The 18,843-nt window shown below is 39.2% G+C and overlaps 1 long non-coding RNA gene across 1 annotated transcript; it reads left to right on the top strand.

The window, feature by feature from the left end:
• The first annotated feature begins 11,312 nt into the window (after positions 1–11,312).
• LOC135471686 (uncharacterized) lies at positions 11,313–13,742 on the top strand. Its single transcript, XR_010444460.1, has 3 exons — positions 11,313–11,698; positions 12,186–12,332; positions 12,895–13,742. It is a non-coding gene; the product is annotated as an uncharacterized LOC135471686 (long non-coding RNA).
• Positions 13,743–18,843: the final 5,101 nt, after the last annotated feature.

The following is an 18,843-nucleotide window of genomic DNA, read 5'->3' as shown; positions in this document are numbered from 1 at the left end:
TTGTCATAATCTGCATACCGGTTGTCATAATCTGCATACCGATTGTCATAATCTGCATGCCATCTGTCATAATGTACATACCGATTGTCGTACATACCGATCTGCCTGCGGCTTGTCATAATCTGCATGCCGGTTGTCATAATCTGCTTGACACTTGTCATAATCTGCATGTTACTGTGCATATATCTGTTGAAATAAGAACTAACGAATGATCATGTCTGTGGTTCAGAATTGATCCTCCATAGGTGAAATTAAAAGACAAATACCGTCTGGTTGCAAAATGATTTTGCTAGCAATTTAAAGCGTTTGAATCACATAGGATTTGTCTCTTTTTTCGAGCACCAAGCCTGTTCAAGCATGGGACAAAAATTGTACGATCTTAAATTAGGACGGTGACTAAGCTATCCGGGTGACAGAAACATTGGCAATGATCCCCTGAAGCCAGATTTGTTGAACGAATGTATATACATACTTTATTTCTCTTGATACAAGTATATGTGCAAAGGTATTTAATTACACCAGGAGACGACAGAAGATTTGCCACCCGCTTGCATGCCATGCTGCCCCTCGACTCTGAAGAATTACAATTATGCACTACCTGTCCTGTTTAAAGGATTGCACTAAGGGAATCAACCGATATGTCCCGCTCACAATTCTGAATATGTGTATTTAGGGACTATAGTACATTTGCCAATCGCTATACCCTACCCTGCAGGACTGCAACAGGGGACGACAGTGCATTTTGTCAATCAGTACATATGCCCTGCCTTGCAGTTCTGTAGGATTGCAACAAGTGATGACAGTACATTTGTTAACACTTATATGCCCTACCCTGTAATTATTCGGGATTGCAACAGGTGACGACCGTACATTTGTTAACACTTATATGCCCTACCCTGTAATTATTCGGGATTGCAACAGGTGACGACCGTACATTTGTTAACACTTATATGCCCTACCCTGTAATTATTCAGGATTGCAACAGGTGACGACCGTACATTTGTTAACACTTATATGCCCTACCCTGTAATTATTCAGGATTGTAAAAATTGACGGCAATACATTTGTTAACTCGTATGTGTCCTGCCCTGTAATACCTTGCAGGTATGGAGAATTGCAACAAGTTACGAAATTAGACTTCACTGCATTAGTTTCGCCGAAGACCGTGTTATATTTGAAAGGATACAAACACGCTATATAATCAAGTAAAGCAATCTTGCACGCGCACATCAAGAAGAACCAAAATTCTCCGTTTTTGTGCAATTATACACGCAAGCAGTCAGTTCACGATGCTCCTTTGTCGATGGCTCAGTGCAAATAAATGTCCTGAAATCACAAATCGTACACATAACAAAGTGTGCACTATATAGATCAGGTAATAAATGTCAAAGCCAACATGTACAGGTGTGATCTCGCTGGGGAAATATATGTACGTATTAACTGCTTATCTCATAATCATGAAATATTTCTGTATTGAGAGGAGCCACAAATAACTCCTCAGGAGCCAAAAATAGCACGTACTAAATGTTTTATCTGTGATATATGTAAAGGAAGACTTGCTATGCACCAATGAATATATATATATATATATATATATATATATATATATATATATATATATATATATATATATATATATATATATATATTCCAACTGACATTTAAACATCATTATTTCTTCTGTGTTTTTATGTTAAGAACGGTAAATTAGCACACACATTATGCTCAAAAAGTTACCTTTATGCCGTAACCTGCACTGATGACTCCATTTTAAGAAACCCATTACAAAACTGCACGCAAAGCATAAAGGTAAATTGTAAACCTTCACACATAATACTCTTATCTGATGGATACAGATGTAAAATGCATTACCAATCGATGTGATGTGTAGATATATAGACGACATTTTAATGAGGCGGGAAATACAGGTATAGGAAGTGAGTAATTTCATGTGTCCTCATTTATATCCAGGTCGTTCTGGGAAACTAAGAAAATTTTGTTCATACTTGCCGTGCATGGTATTGCCTAGCAACAATATCACTGTGCAAAACAAGTGAACAGAGAAAAGATGCAATCTATCGTGAAGTCCAGCATTCGTATATATCGCCCACAGACCATAAATAATAATTATCGCTTTTGTCATCGTGACAAGTTTTATGGGTAGAGTAACCGGACACCGACAATGTATTTGTATTAGACCAAAGAACACGTCCAAATTTGCTATATAGTTGTGATATTCCGTGAAATGTCCATGTCGCCTTGCATGCAGGCCTATCGATAAGTGAATGCCCCATACATGTGAAAAGATGGGATGTCAAAACTTTGACCTGCCGAGAAACAGACAAACAGACCGACAGATAGACAGACCAATCGACCAATGAATCGGCCAATGAACGGTCAGGGCGATTCAAGCAGATGTACTTTTTTAACGGTTGCATTTTAAAACATACCTACTTGGAATTAAACTTAAAATTGCCAAATTAGTGTCTTGGACAATCCGTCTATGCACAGTTAATAACATATAGGCTATACCATATACCGGTACTTATTTCGTGGATTTTAAAGAAATATAGATTTAATTCAGATATATATTAGTGTGTAGATCTTGTAAGCATGCAGGGAGATGTCTGAATGAAGCCTGCATAGTGATAGGGATGTACCGGTGTGCATCAGAGCGTATATTAAAACCCCGTGTAATATGAAAATAATACAGATCACCCGATAAGTCAGCCTGCATGGGTTCGCAGGTGGGGAGTCACGCGACAGAGCTAATCATCTGCAGAGGCAGACGGTGGTAATGTCACAGGTGGCCGCCAAATCAACTCTGAACCTGGGCGAGATGACGCCACTACACCAGGAAGTGTCAGTGTAAGGCTGTGCGCAAATATGTTATGATTAGGTAAGAAAAAACATTAATACATAAATAAATAAAACAGATACTACATTAGAACTTTAAAGATACCTTGGCGTTTATATTTCATCCAATGTAATAGTATAAAGTGGACCTCTCTTATTGGCATACCCATCATTTATAATACACATAAACCTTTTATACCGCCACATCTGTAATACACTTATACCTGTAATACCTACATGTGTAATATACCTCTATCTCCTCATCTGAGTATAATACAACGAGATCTTTGCCACCCATATATTGCTCCTGTGCATCACTGCTCATGTGGACCTACATTGGGTACTTATATATATGCATCAATATGCTGCCGACTGTCAACGCTTAACTGGCTTAGGCAATTAACTGTGAATACGTGAAAATCTTCGCCGGAGGCAATCTATGCCAGTTCATACGGGCCGCGTGACCTTGCGTTCGTCTAATTAGTATTTACACCCCTACCTTGGCTATGGTGTAACCACTAATCACTGCTGCATTTCGCCTAATGCAAACCTAAGTCAAACAATACATACTAACCTGACTGAGGGCACGCTTCCGCCTTGAGGCTTTACAGAGTTTCACACCAGACTTGTAGGTTATGAAATATCAACGTGACAGTAACATTCGGTAAGATATAAGAATACCTTCGTAGTGATGATTTTGAGGATGGATGAGGTTGACCGTAAATCATTTATTTATTTTTTTGTTATTTTTTTTACTACTTTGTGTATTTATTTATTTATTTATAATATTTATTTATTTTATAATACTCAAGTTTAAATGAGGTGCTGCGTTGCGACTGAACTAAGGGCATATAAATACTGCAGCCTTAATTTATTTATTTAGTCGATAAATATTTATTCGTGTTTTACGATGTACTCAGGGATATTTCACTTATACCACGCCGGCCAGCATTGTGGTAGAAGGAAACCGGGACGATCCTGGGTGATACCCACGACCATCCACAGGTTTCTGAATTAGACGTATATATATTAGTATGCTTCTCTCTTGGAAGGGTTTAGATATATATATTTTTATTTTATTCTACTGTAACAGAGAATCCTGATATAGGATCCACCCTGCTGACTTCTTTGAAACGGCCACACTAACTTTTTACATGACCGCCTTGTTTCCTCATAAAAGGAGCTGTTGCGATGATCTCCGTGGCCGAGGTGGTTAGCGTACCATCATAGCGCGGTGCAATGATCCAGGAGCCTCTCACCAATATGGTCTCTGTGAGTTCATCAAGTCCAGCTGCCGATGGTCGTGTGTTTCCCTCTGGCTTTGCCCGGGTCCCCCCCCCCCCCCCCCCCGCCATGAGAACGGCGTAAAACACCAATCAAATAAATAAATAAATAAATAAATCAAATGATCAGGCGGTATACCGTAAGTTATAGAGAGCCCGTTTTTCAATTCTTGAGATGTCTCGCTGTTCATGCAGTACATTGCTGGACTTTATCATCAATGTGTGTAATTCAGGGAAACCATTTTTATCATCAGCGTACAGATGCATGAATCCATCCTAATTATTTTTCTCTATAACTTTCTTAGTTCTTTGTTGGTTTCTGTTGAGGGTTGTTTTGGAAATCGGTCGTATTAGTGACTATTGACATGAAACGTCTATTATGGTTCACGGCCGTATGCTAATGTCTGTTTCGACGCTTAATTCCATAGCTTTGGCCTTCAGTATATGAAAATGACACATAAATAATAGGCTTTAGGATGGGTTAGGATTTTTTATGATATTTTTCACACCACGCCCATCCCAGTGAGCCATGCAGGGCAGTAAATGTATCGGCATTGCGAGGACCTAGACATCGGCGTGATATGACTTCAGTCGTGTTGAAAGCGACGCGAACAAACTAAAACATCACTGTTGTTTTGTCTCATCTGTAACTGAGACACATGTCAGTCGTTTGCAGTGTATCCAAACATCTCCACACATAAGTTATATAGTTATAAACCATGATATATTACTACGTAATAAAAATACAACCCATGCTTGATGAATATTAAAAGTAAAGACAAACATAATATAATCTTACATCTTTTCCTACGACGTGTGGAAAACAGAAATAAAAGCTAGAAAGTCCATATATTTTCTGACATTCTTTTGAACTTTATTTATCTACCGTTAATCTAGAATGTTTACAAGGCCATGATGGAAACACGATGTTACACAGCTGGAATGTTTGCAACTTGATGGTGTTTAAAGATGGTATGGTTATTTTTATAAGATTTAGGATGTCAAAATACGTTTAGTGGCAGTTGAAAACTTCGCTGCCGCATAACCTTATAGCGAGCATCTGTATTATTGCACGTTGTATACTGTTAGTGTATGCAGGAGTTACCCGAAACAAGCGTGCCATGTACGGGGTCACTAGCGAACACCTTTTCGTGATGTCAGCGGAATGCTCAATGTTGATTCCAGAGCTGGAATCTACTTTTTGCCTTTATCTCCTTTAACGTTACACTTTGATCGCTTTTATTACAGTCATCAGTATTGAATGCTGGGTTATTCAAAGTTCATGAAAACTGTCCACATACACAAGCTCGATCACAATGCAACTCTCCGCATAGAGCATGCGTTGCCCCCATACATTTATAGAACCGGTTCAAGATAGCTCTGCCTTTAATTGGAGTGTAGTTATGGAAGTATACCTGGGTATGTATTGCCACTTATATGTACCAATAAATTCACAGGCTGCAGAAACGCTTAACTCGCTGACCAGTATAGGCTTATATAAATCAATACATAGCACGATCAGCTGAACTGACCCGTTATAACTGTTATATCCAGTAGAGGTCATTTACCGGTCAAGTGAAGGCCAACCATTCTTGTGCCGGAGAGCGTGGAACGCTGCCAAGGGCCAAGAACTCTGCGAATTATATAATTTGTCTGCCCAGGGTGGAAAAGAAAAAGTGGCTGTTGTCAATAGCTGACGTGTCAGTGGGTTAGTGTGCCAATCTCTATACGTTAGGGGTTATGAGTTGATGTTGTGGCTGATGTAATCTAGGCCTGGGTGATTCTCCAATGTCTTCGGGCGGTCAGCGATTGTACAGACACTACTAACGTCATTCCCGTAACTGTATCCCACACAAGCGCTCAAAACAACAATGGGGAGAAATAAACCTCTCTTACCTCCCCACATCTATATGTATAAATGTATCTATGTATATCTGGGGTCTTGCGTTGTAGTTTAAACCTCTCTATAAGACAGGGAATTAACGATGAAATTCCCAAGCAGTTATGTATATACACATACATGCACAGCTCTCCCTCATTCCAATCCATGCGTCCAAACAGACATTCGTATAACAGCCGTCAACCAATAAGGACGCTGCGGGTCAATAATCGCAATTAACGCAAAACGACGTTTAACACAAACTACCAAAGAACAAAGAAAGTATATAATGTATGAAAATAGGACGGAGTCCTACAAAGAGTCAACAGTTTTCAGTGATGTAGGAAAGATGCAAGGCAGTCCGTTTATAGACACATTCAGTTTCACGTATCTTGTATAAAACAGAACAGTGAATAAAGGTTTCCGCATATTTATATCTTATAATTATTATATGAGCAGGCCCATATATAATATATTATATAGTGATATAATTAAAAATTTGTTAAACACCAATCAAGCAAATAAATAACATGAATAAATAAATCACTCTTTTATCGACAACTGGAAAACTACAATTCTTCAAATTAATGAAAATATACCTTATAGCTATTATAATTGAGTATAACTGACCTAGAGCAGCACATCTGAAGGACTATTCTTTTCGGTGAAAGGTACATATTATATATATATATATATATATATATATATATATATATATATATATACTACTACTACTATTACTATGCATAGCATCCTTGCCATCCTTGCAGAAAGTTTAGAACAGCGTGACCTGTGGTGTGGCGATATAACACAAACGTGTGGTCAGTCAGTCAGTGGTTCGACCTCACCGCCTGTACTCGCCTGGACCATAACTAAATTAGGTCAGGTCCCGTCCAACCAGGTCAACGCCGGAGAGTTTCATCGATTACTAAAAATGATAGCCCATGGTCATTTTCCAGGCCTCATATTAACTACAAGGGCAATATGACCCGAACGGCTCCACAGTATATAAATATATCCAACACACTAGGAACCATTTCAGTGGTACAGCCTATAATTGTTTACAAGCAATAATTCAAGAATGCATTAATCATGTGCTGCTTCGAACAAAATTGCTTCCATTTGTCAAAGGAAAGCACGTTAGTATCTCTGTGAGAAATCATACTACTGTCTAGCAGCAATGCATGTGTTCGCTTTTTTTCTGTTTTCCCCTCTTTTTGCTGTAAATTAGACATTGTTGCTAACCAAGTCGATTTGAACCCATGTTCAGTGGCGGAAGGCGCGTTACTAAAGTTATAATTTGAGGAAATGAGAAGAAAATATTTTCTAGTAATCTTGTATACACTGACTTTAACACAGATTTAGCTCGTCTAAATTTGATATATATTCTTTTCGGCGAAATGCTGATTGTAGCCACATAGTATAATTCCGCCTTGTCACGAGGTTTCTGTAGACGTCTTTAAACCGACCCAGAGCACGGGATCTACATAGCCAGACTCTTAATTTCCGTGACTTTTTCCAGCCTGCTAGGAATTATAACCCTAGCTCAGGACAGTATCATACATGCTCCGTTAAGCATACGACATGGGAAAAAAATCATCCAGAGCCGATTTACATCTTCGAACAAAATTGCAAACGGGTATGATATATAAGATATTGCTTGATGTTGTCTTATATGACAATACTTAATTTATTTATTTATTTATTTATTTATTTATTTATTTGATTGGTGTTTTACGCCGTACTCAAGAATATTTCGCTTACACGACGGCGGCCAGCATTGTGGTGGGTGGAAACCCACGACGATCCGCAGGCTGCTGACGGACCTTCCCACGTACGGCCGGATAAGAAGCCAGCATGACTTGAACTCACAGCGACCGCAGATAATATACTTAATGCTTCTCAATTATGTATGTTGCATGTTTATTGTGAGTCATTCGTATAATGGTGAACACATATTTGATACTTGATCATACATAAGTTTTGGGTTTCCTTCAAGAGCCACATAATCGATTATACATTGAATTCCAACAAATCATTGCAAACTACAGTTTGTACAAAGGCAAAACTTTTACCTGGCTGTTAATTGACACTAGAAATGAGGACATCCTTTAGCAAATGACTAACGGCATACTATAGACATCGTATATTTGCGCAAAGAGAAGTGTTCGTATGCAGATAAATGAAACTGAACCAAAGCGTATTCCGATCAATTCCGATGCGCTCTCAACTTATTATGGATGCAAAATGCTTCACCTGCAATTCCCCCCCCCCCCCCCACCCACCTCACTCACAAGCTTTGCTGGATATAAATTATAGTTTTGATCGTGTTTCGAAATGAAAACATCTAGATACAAAGATTGATGTCAAGATATGATAAACTTAGGCGATCAAGGCCGTGAGCAATGAAGACCTCGAGCAAATAATCGATATATTATAGTTTGTTCTTGAGTCTCTTTTTTGTGGTATTTATAAGGACGCTCTCAATTTCTTGTAGTTGGGCGTAACTCAATTAACAGTTGTGTTCTTCAGTATGTGCCATCCGGATATTTTTTTCTTCTAAATCTGGAGCAGAGTGATTTTGAAAATAAAGCCGTTTGCCCAGACAACTAGATTGTTTCCCGGAGACGACTCCAATGTGAGTGAATCTTGTATGTGTATTTTGTATTACTATTGAACTCATACGTATGTTCAGTCTAAGTATGGCCACATGGGAAAATAATAGGGCTCTGTGGATATAAATATAACTTAGTCGACCTATAGATGAAGTAATGAGATAAAAAAGAATCGGAAAGGTCAGAGCACCTTTAACTATTTCGACTGCATCTTCATAGTCAGGCAGATTTGCATGAATGCATGCCTGGGCCAGCTGAACTTATTCTGCTTTTTCAGTCACCCATGTAACTTACGACCGCAAAGAGCTGACCCCATGAGCTCAGGCTAAAGTTATCCTTTCTTTAGAATCCCTGACCGTCACAACTGTACTGAAATGTTACCCGCTCGGGCACGTTAGCCAGATGCTCGGGCTGAATCCTAAGGCTGAACCTGGCTGATGAATATTCATAAAGTCAAAACATGCATATTCAACAGAATCTAACTCCAGCTGCCAGAGTCAGCCAATCGAAAATCAGGTCAACCCAGTTGGCGCTCGGCGAGTACAAAAGGCAAATACGGCGCAGTGAACGTCAGCAGTCACAAAGACATCGCCGCTTAGCACGTTTAGAGTTCACTGTAGAGATATCTCTGGAGTTTACCTTTGTGTGTGATACACTGTGGGTTACATGTGTGGGAATATGACTTTTCCTGAAGTCGGGCAGATGCCATTGAAACAAGAGCAGTAAGTAAATCGTTTTATTTTCTCAACAGCAACTTACATATGAAAAGTGCATGAGCTTTGTACGAAGCATTTAATCGATTAGAATGTAACGAACATATTCTGCTAAAGTTTGCATAAGGTGGAAGTCACGTGCTTATGTTCTGTAACGGTACATCAGCACCGCAGTTAACCTTTCTCCTCATCTAAGTTCTGTATACGGGATTTATCACCGGAACTGGAGCTAGATGAGTGCAGCTGATATTGTAATAAAAGTAATAAGGTTTTCTATAGGCGCTAGTGTTGCATCGGGATCATCTGTCTTGCACACGATCACCTAAAACATCAGCAGCTATGCCTGTACACAAGGTCAGTCCTCATAACCCTCTATCACATCTTTGTTTTGGAGGCTGGCCAGTGTGGGACGATATCGTGACTCACGATTCAGGAAAACATACGTGGATCCTACCTCTCCGACCAAGAAATACCGCCATATTTGACCCAGGGGTGGCAGGTCACGTCTATGAAGTCACGATTAACCCACTTCCTTCTAAAAGCAGATCTTTTTATCTTTCTTACAGTTGTAGCAATATTAATCTAATACATGTTAAAATTTACTCCACATATCCCCTAAACACAAGATGAAAAATTTTCCAGCACACATAAACTTAGTTTTTATAGGGGGGAGGGGGGGGGCAGCTCTTACTGACACATTTATATTGACGTGTAGCCTGTAGTAATGTCCCTATTTCATCACTTACTGTTTTTGGCCGTTTTCAGAACCAAGATGAGTATTTGCTTAGCTCTGAAGGAATCCCTGTTGGAAGCGCAGAACGAAGGGCGACTTACTCACGGAATATGCAGTTGTGCAAAGCTTTTAGAATTGTAAGTTGCAAATGTTCAAAAATGTGCAGCATTTGCTATCAAGGATGTTCATTCAAACATCTGTTTAAAGAAAGTTAATTTTTTAGACGTAATAATGCAGAGGACGTAGCTTATTTCACTACCATAACTCGCTCTTTTTGACATGAGCCTTTTGTACATAACTGGCTTCCTTTTAATGCGCAGTCACTAATGATATTTCTTTGCTGTGTTTTTAGAGCACCTGAGACCATAATGCTTTGTTTGGTGCCGGTTGAAGATTCCAGCGATGTGACTAACGTTCTGCTCCATACCTTAGTCGAGGCATTTTGCTGGGAAAATGAAATACGTATGCTAAAGGTAAGAATATCTTTGCTTTTAATTGCATAGAGACATGTGTATTTACTTGATATGTTAAAACATAAATAAATACTAACTGACATCAATTGAGATGACATAGATACATGCACAAATAACAAAGTTACCCCTGTAGAATCCTTGATGAAAAGAATAAAGAAGACAGCATGACTTATTGACGTGTGTCCAAAAACATATCTTCTGCTGTAACAAGAAGTAGTTCCTCATTAGGAAGGTCATCTAAGTGAATGTTGTTTACCGTCTACAGTTGCACATACGGGTGGACAACTGACATGTAGACGAGGTAGCAGATACCACTAATTAACGACGAGGCACCGGGGAGATTTTTACCTGGCTTCCTCAATTGCTATAAACTGTTAACCCATTAGTGTTGACGGGAAAGATTCAACCTAAGCTTAGCATTGAATGGCACGGATTACGTATGACTGGGTTGAGCCGTACATGAGCTTGATTGGTTGTTAAGTCTGATCTACTTAACACAAACAACGCAGCGCATAGGCACATTAACACTGGCATTGATTAAGCAAACTTAAAAGACCTTTTTGTTTGTTAACACATGATGTACAGTCAGACCATAACATGTCGGTATTTGGCATACCTAAAGGGGAAAGCATTTCATTCATCCCACCTCACCTGTATTGCTAACTAGGTCACCATGTAACTTCAAAAAGACATTCCTGGGGTCGACGCACTAAAGAATTTTGACTCTAGACTGCATCAAAACACAATACAGGCCTGTTAGTCAGTGTGGGTTCATTTGAATTAACGGAAGGGAGTTGGCTCAGGCAAGTTTACACATACATGTATAGCAGCGTTGTGGTTTAACTGTGTCTTCCGATCCATATGGGGACATCTCACCCCCTTATTAAAATGGGATAAATGTCATGTAAAGCCCAGGCGATCTGAATCCTACGCTTAAATGATATTTCCTTGGTGTTTCAATCGTGTCCTTCGGACAGGAGTTATATTTACGCACACATATATATAAGTGGATGTTTTCTCGTATTTCAGGTGGACAGTTCAAAAAAATTGGCCAAGGTATTGACAGGGAACAGCGACGTTGTCAATGACAACGCCTCTTCCTGTGATCGAGATGACGTCGTGCCTTACAGCTGTGTGTTAATTCAGGTTAGTTCTAGCTTGTCACCTTAACTCCACCGCCATTGTTATCAGAAGGTTTTAAATCATTACATCGGCCACTCAGATGTCATCCGAACCGACAAGTATATGCAGGTAATAAACTTGACAGACAGATATCGATTCTCGATTGCACATATTGCTTGAGGACAAGACCTTGTGCTGTCTCGTGGACAATTTACTCTTCACGATCTGTATCAAAGGTAAAGGCTAAGAGGACAAATCGTTTAGCGATAAAAATAGCTGTATTTGAATTAAAAAAACGGTAAATATAGAAAATAATAGAGACGCATATTTCAGAAAAAAAAGTGTAGTCTAAAGGGTCGGGCATGAGAAATCTGCCGTGTTGTTATTTTTATTATTACTGTGCTTCTTTTCATAGATATTTTGGAATTTATTTATTTCAGTCCAATACAGGTCGCACGGACCCGTTTACAAGACAAATAAGTTACATGGCTTTCTTTTCTTTTGTTCACAGTACCCCGACAAGGACTTCAGCCCGAGCGACGAGAAAGTCATCGAACATTATAACAAACTGATGTGTAGCAATAACTTCCCCACGCCTGTCATTGAAATACCAGTTTGACCATGCCCTGAAAAATCTCCGGAAATGCTCCTAAACCAGGTATGTCAGTCACCTGCAAACAGAGTTCTTTTTTTTTTCTCTACCTGAAGTTCAGTGGAGCATATCAAAGTGTTTCGCCCACCGAAGGCAAGACTAGAAATAACATTCAGATTATTTTGAGTCGACCTGCATACACATTACCCTTATACCAGAAACGTTCAGCCATGTTTTATAGCATAAATCATATTTAAGTTTGCATTCCTTTTGGTTTGAACCATTTGAAAAATTTACTTGTATTTGCATAGTAATTGTTTTGTTGAGGTATTCGAATAATAAAATATGCATTGCAATAAAGTGTAAAAGTATAGTGGAAACAGGCCGGTGTCTCGTTGATTTTGGTAATTAATTTGTTCAAAACTGAGAAAGGCTACACGGCCCGTTTGTATAAAACGTGGATCGAGATTTAAGCCCCATGGTATTTATTACATTTAGTGTTAACGAAAGTCTCATTTATTAAGATTGGGATTGGTGTTAAATTCAAAATCAGACCCCACATTTGTATAGTTTGGTACCCTGCTGGATGTAGCCAGGTAATACCATGTTGCACCTTGTTTGTTTTTAGGATCCAAACCCCTGAGTGGCATAACCTGTCTTCTGTTTGGGCTGACCAGTTACGATCTGACCGACCGTAAGGTCAGCACTGGCCACAGCCACGAGGTCTGCCGGACAACCAATCATCCGTGAAAACAGTTCACCTGACAATATCGGCCATGCATCAAATCACCGATCAGCAGTGACCCAGGTCAGAAAACGGCAGTACAGACCGCACATACCTGCCCGAGAATTACACAAAAAAAACCAGCCCAATCGGATCTGGAAGCTTCGCTGACATAGATAAAAGAAGTGTCATGCTGAAGCAAAAGGTCACGAGGGCGGGCGGACCGAAGACAAAAAAGCCTCCATTGTCAGGAAAGATCCAGGCACGTCTGGTCTGAAACATATGACGTCATATAGAATGATGACACGTGCATGAGAAAAAATGACGTAACACCTGGTGTTACATGTACATGGGGCACAGTTATTGGCATGGCAACAAGGTACATAGTGCTAATGGTACAGTCTAGCCCAGTTCATGGCGCGGTGCTTAATTAACAGCGTCCGAGGCATATGTCCAATTTGGCTTTAAGTGTCATAACAACGGACAAAAGCAAATACCACAACCAACAAACAGCACAGACGAACACAACACGCATGTACACTGGCATATACATTCTCAATGAGCTTAACAAGCGAGATTTCTATCAGTTATGCCTGTTTTTATTTGAGTGAATTATGCATTATTATTTGTATATGTACCTTATTGTGTTTGCTCAGTAGATATTGTCTTTGGGTTTAATAGCAGTCATTTATCGCAAGCTGCGTTTTGCCGATTTTCAGTCTTGTAAGTTTGCTTTATTTAGAGTATACGCTGGATTGAGGTGCATTTCATTAACACAATGAAATAAACTTTCAAGTGAATTTTTGTGCAAGTAATTGTTTCTACTGCACTGTTTCTACTGTACACTGTGTAGTAAAATAAAACATTTGTGTTGCCTAAACACAGAATTTCCCGTAGTATTTTGTTAAACGTAACCACGCGGAGGCTATATATATATATATATATATATATATATATATATATATATATATATATATATATATATACTTGGATATTTACTATCGTAACGGTGGTGTGTTGTTCATATTGACATGCTGAGTGCTTGATTGGTTGATTGATAACTTAATATAAAGAACTTGGCTCGAAACTTTATTTGAATAATATGCAAATATGGGTGGAGAAAACCAGAACCTGGTCGAAACATGCGCCATTCACCAGGATTATGAGAGCTTGATTCGAACTTCCAACCTTCTTGGTCAAGGACCCTCACGCGATTCAGCCATCGACGTCCCTTAACTCATGTGAACTCTGACCTAACACTAACCCAACATCTGTACACACATGAATAAGTCAATTATAAGCACCTTTCAGCAACAACATTGCCATGTCCGTAAAATCTGTAGATGAATATCAGATATCACTAGGTCCGCCAGTAACATGCGGATGGTCGTGGGTTTCCCCTCAGGCTCGGACTGGCTTTCTTGCACCACAATGCTGGCCGCCGTCGTATAAGTGAAATATTCTTGAGTACGGCGTAAAACACTAGTGAAATAAATAAAGTAATCAAATATCATTATTAATCTTTCCCTCATTTAAGTTTCTTTTATGTTACGAGAAACCCGGAAACACATTGACAGTAGAGACTTGCATTTTGCGAAATGTGCAGACATACAAGGATTTACTGGTACACATGCGTAAATGTACGTAAGCGCTTAGATGCGGCCAGGAAATCCATTCATGCATCATCATATATACCGGCGGAATGTACATTATACTATATACATGTATATGGACATGTATATAATGCAGGGACATGACCCATTGCCGATGTAGACAGTGAATTCAGGAAGCTCGTAAGCAACATGCTTCACCGATTCACTTCCCCATCCGTTTCTCGTATTAAGTACTGCAAGGAGAGTTTAATAGGGCTGTTGACTGATTGGTTGAACGGGCCAGGATCTTTGTTTTATTCAACCCACGCATCGTTAAGGGGTCATATTAAAACGGTTAATAACACATGTTGTATTGTCTGGGAAATTGTGTTGAAATAAAACAACCAATTTTAAAGGACATAATGAGTGGTTGAGTGCCTGAGGTTTAACGTCGTACTTAACAATTTTTCAGTTCTATGACAACGAAGGAAGCCTTAGAGCGTATATAATGTGCAGAATCTGCAGAATCTTTTATTCGTATAGTCTGGGTCAGTTTTATGGATGGAAGTCGTTTGGTTCCAAACATGCTGATAAATTCCCACGCTGTTGAAAACTCCGAATAACAACTGGACGGATTTACCCAATAACTCTCCCAAATCGATCACCCGGTTGTGAACAAACATGCACAAGTAAACACAAACAATTTTCCGCTGGGGAAAACACATGATGAAGGTTTTGAATGCCGTTGGGAATGTACGAGTATATGCATCCTTCTGAATTTATAGCTTGTTTCGCTTTCGGGTTGTTGCTGTTCATATATAAACAACACAAAGGGCATGTATATAACAAAACACACTGATGGTGATCATTTAGGATTAAATGTGTATATAGAATTTCAATAATATCATTGGACATATGTAAATATTACGGTGTTTATCACATTGCTTTTGTTTGTGTTAAAATTCAAAAGGATGAAACCGGAATCAGTTATATTTTTATACATTAATAAATGTAGGAAGTTTTTACAATGCATATATATATACCCAATCATTTTAAACTGGAATTTCCTTTTTAAAAATATATATATTTCCTTGTTTTGTATATGCATGAAATCAGCATGTTTGTTTTGTTCTCTTAGGACTTTCATTGCTATAACATAGGTAATACAATAATGTCAACAAGTATAGGCAGACACCTGAATTTCGCAAGAGGCTTCTCCATCGGCATATAGCGTACAAGTCCGTGCAGTATCATTGCATACGTTGTAAAGCACTGCTATAAGGGTAATGTTTTCAAAACATCAGTAGCATACAGTGCGGATGTTTTGATTTCTCACATCCACGGGTCTGTGTAAAACCTGATGTTGTTCTCACTAGACGACACATTGTTATGCATTTGCAATCTACACATGAGATTATATACTGGTATTTGAAAGTTGCACCATCTTGATAAAATTACTGTTCCCTTATTCAATACCCAGTTACCTTTAACCCACCGCTGCAAGAATGGAATAATTTCGGACTTGTACATGCATGTAACATAATATTAACCTCACGTTGTTGTCATGCAAACCTGCGATACGACTGTCTGCATTATCGTGTGTAGTGTTACGTACAAATAGAATTTACACTGACAAAAGCATTGCACGTAATTGACAAGTGTGTTAATCGTGCACGTGTATATAATCTTTCTGCTACAATAGTGAGCATTGTAATTTTCATTTACCTATCCATTTACATACTTTTGTATAGATTTTTAAAAATGATTTATACTCAATGAATAAAATATTCTTAATTCTTTTCGATTTGAATTAATCCTCCTCTGACACTGATCTCATTAAATAAATTAACGGCTTTATTTATTTATGTCTCGGAATGAATAATTTATGCTACTCTCGATATATATTGCGGTTTGGCGATAGGACTTTATCAAAATCAGGTATTGACAATAGTAGCAATCTGTTGAATTTGAATTCCGATACAGTCTAGGCCTCAGATCTGAATAATGCATTTATCTGGAGGCAGGTTGGCAGAAGGAGTTGACCTCCTCACAACCTTTCGCGGCAGGTGGCAGCCAGTTAAGGTCTATTATACATTGCAGCTATCCCTGAGCGCGCGTGCCAACCTTTGCCAGGTTTTTCGGCACGTGCTATCTTTTGTCCACCTCATGTCGAGCGGAGACCTTGCTACCTACTCATTGAGACAACGCTCTCAAATGGTGATTTGAGGCATCTCTCGCTTCTCCTTTTTTAGAGAAATTTGCACTGATAAAAATCCCCCTTAACGCGTTCAATTTTGTGTTTTGCATTCAGGTTCTTTTGTTACAAGGAAGGTACTGCACCTGAACTAATGTTTTTGACTCTTGTCTGTGTTGCCATGGTCTCCACTCACAATTAAATATTATGTGTCAGAGAGACAAGATTGCAATTTAATTTACACTTGTACGAGGTAAAAAGGTAAAGCTCAGAAATGGACATCACACGGCATGCGTGGTTGTTGTTTTGTGGTTGCTACCCAAGAATAACAGTCCTCTGTGGAAAGGTAATTGTGTCATCGATTGTCTGTGGGAGACCATTGTTGCTGGGCTCATGTCCAGTTTCTGTGTTACAGAAGGAGTCCTTCGAGTTGTCGATGCACAATTTGGCGCACAACAGTTACAATGTGGCATGCTGATCACCTCTCGAAAACCGCACAGGTCATGCAAATCAGAAAAAGAAAAGAAAAAAGAAACGGCACCTTCACACATCCCCCCCCCCCGTCCCCCCGGAACGACCTAAATAAGTAGTGACGTAATTATGTGTTAGGACTATTGTATGGCCTGATCCAAGTCGCATTCAATAAATAAAACTGAATAACAGCGAAATACTATATTTCTGATCACATCAACGTGTGTGACAAAGTCAGTCAACCATTGTTACTTTTAATTTTTATATCGAATTTATTTATTTATTTCATTTGATTGGTGTTTTACGCCGTACTCAAGAATGTTTCACTTATATGACTGCGGCCAGCATTATGATGGGTATGCACTCATACAAGGGACAGGTGTTGGAATAATTCATGCATGTACATATTTACACGATAATTAAAATAGACGTTTGGTGCAATTCATGGGTATTTTACACGGACTGTTGATTTACTGTATCAGATAAGTACGATGCGATCCTTTTGTGTCTATATGGCAAAAAAGGTTATCTTTTCGCGAACGCGTTTGTTCGTCAGCAGGACGGTTGATACGAATCTCCGGTGGGTATCGTTCATAAAAAATCTCGGCTACTTATTTTTTGCTCCCATCCAAGATCCAAGATGCTCTTAACCGTCACAAAGGAAATTTAGAGCCAGTGAATTATTCATTTCCAGCTGACAGGTGTAGTGCTGGCAAACTTTGACAAACAAGTGTCTCCATCAATTATCTACATGCGCGTGCGATGTCCGCGGGCTGCCATAGCGGCGCGTGCCATGTTCAAGGTTCAGAGGTTAACCCGTGAGGTGTTCAGAGAGGTCACGACCTGTGGACACGCCCTCCCGCGTGTCAGCAATGCTTGGGAACCGGAGCTATCGGGATCCTCAAATTTCAGTTTTAACGAACACCTGGTTTATCGTAATATACTGATCCGCTAAAACATAAATGCATCAAAGATTAGCCATGTATATATGACTGTTACAAATGTGTATGTGGTGATTTTGTTTTTTCGTCGTTGGGTTTGCAATATAATAATGTTTTAGGAGATTTGCTGATACACGGTTTTCAAGTATGTATAAAACCTTTTCAAACAAACATCATTATTTATATTAAAAGTATAGTTATGTAAAATTTTCTTTCGTGCATGCTCTATGGTTAATGCAATGCGTGAATATTATCATTAAAGCAATCTTGCATATATGAAGCTATATAAACGTATACTTGATACATACATCTGGGATAGGGTTATCAGGTAACCTGCGCAATAGGCCGTGATCACGCCTTACAATCCAAGACGTCGGTTTTTACAGCTGAAAAAAAGTAAACCAGAGCCCCACGAAAACCACATCTCTTCGCCAAGTACTGGATAACCTTCGCGAAGTAAAGCCGCAGACAAATCTCCCATGGCTGCATGCCTTCACGTGACTACACTGGGCCAGTCGTCTGCTGTATTTGGGACCGAAACTGTAGGCCTTATACACGAATAAACATTCGTATATCCCATGCATCTCCTTCCCATCCGAGTAAAACACACGAGCGTCAGTCTCCATGCAAACCACTAAACACCTGTTAGGTAAGA

This window comes from Liolophura sinensis, chromosome 7 (genome assembly GCF_032854445.1).
Source record: "Liolophura sinensis isolate JHLJ2023 chromosome 7, CUHK_Ljap_v2, whole genome shotgun sequence".
Taxonomy (NCBI): domain Eukaryota; kingdom Metazoa; phylum Mollusca; class Polyplacophora; order Chitonida; family Chitonidae; genus Liolophura; species Liolophura sinensis.
This window is presented reverse-complemented; position numbering and strand designations above follow the sequence as displayed.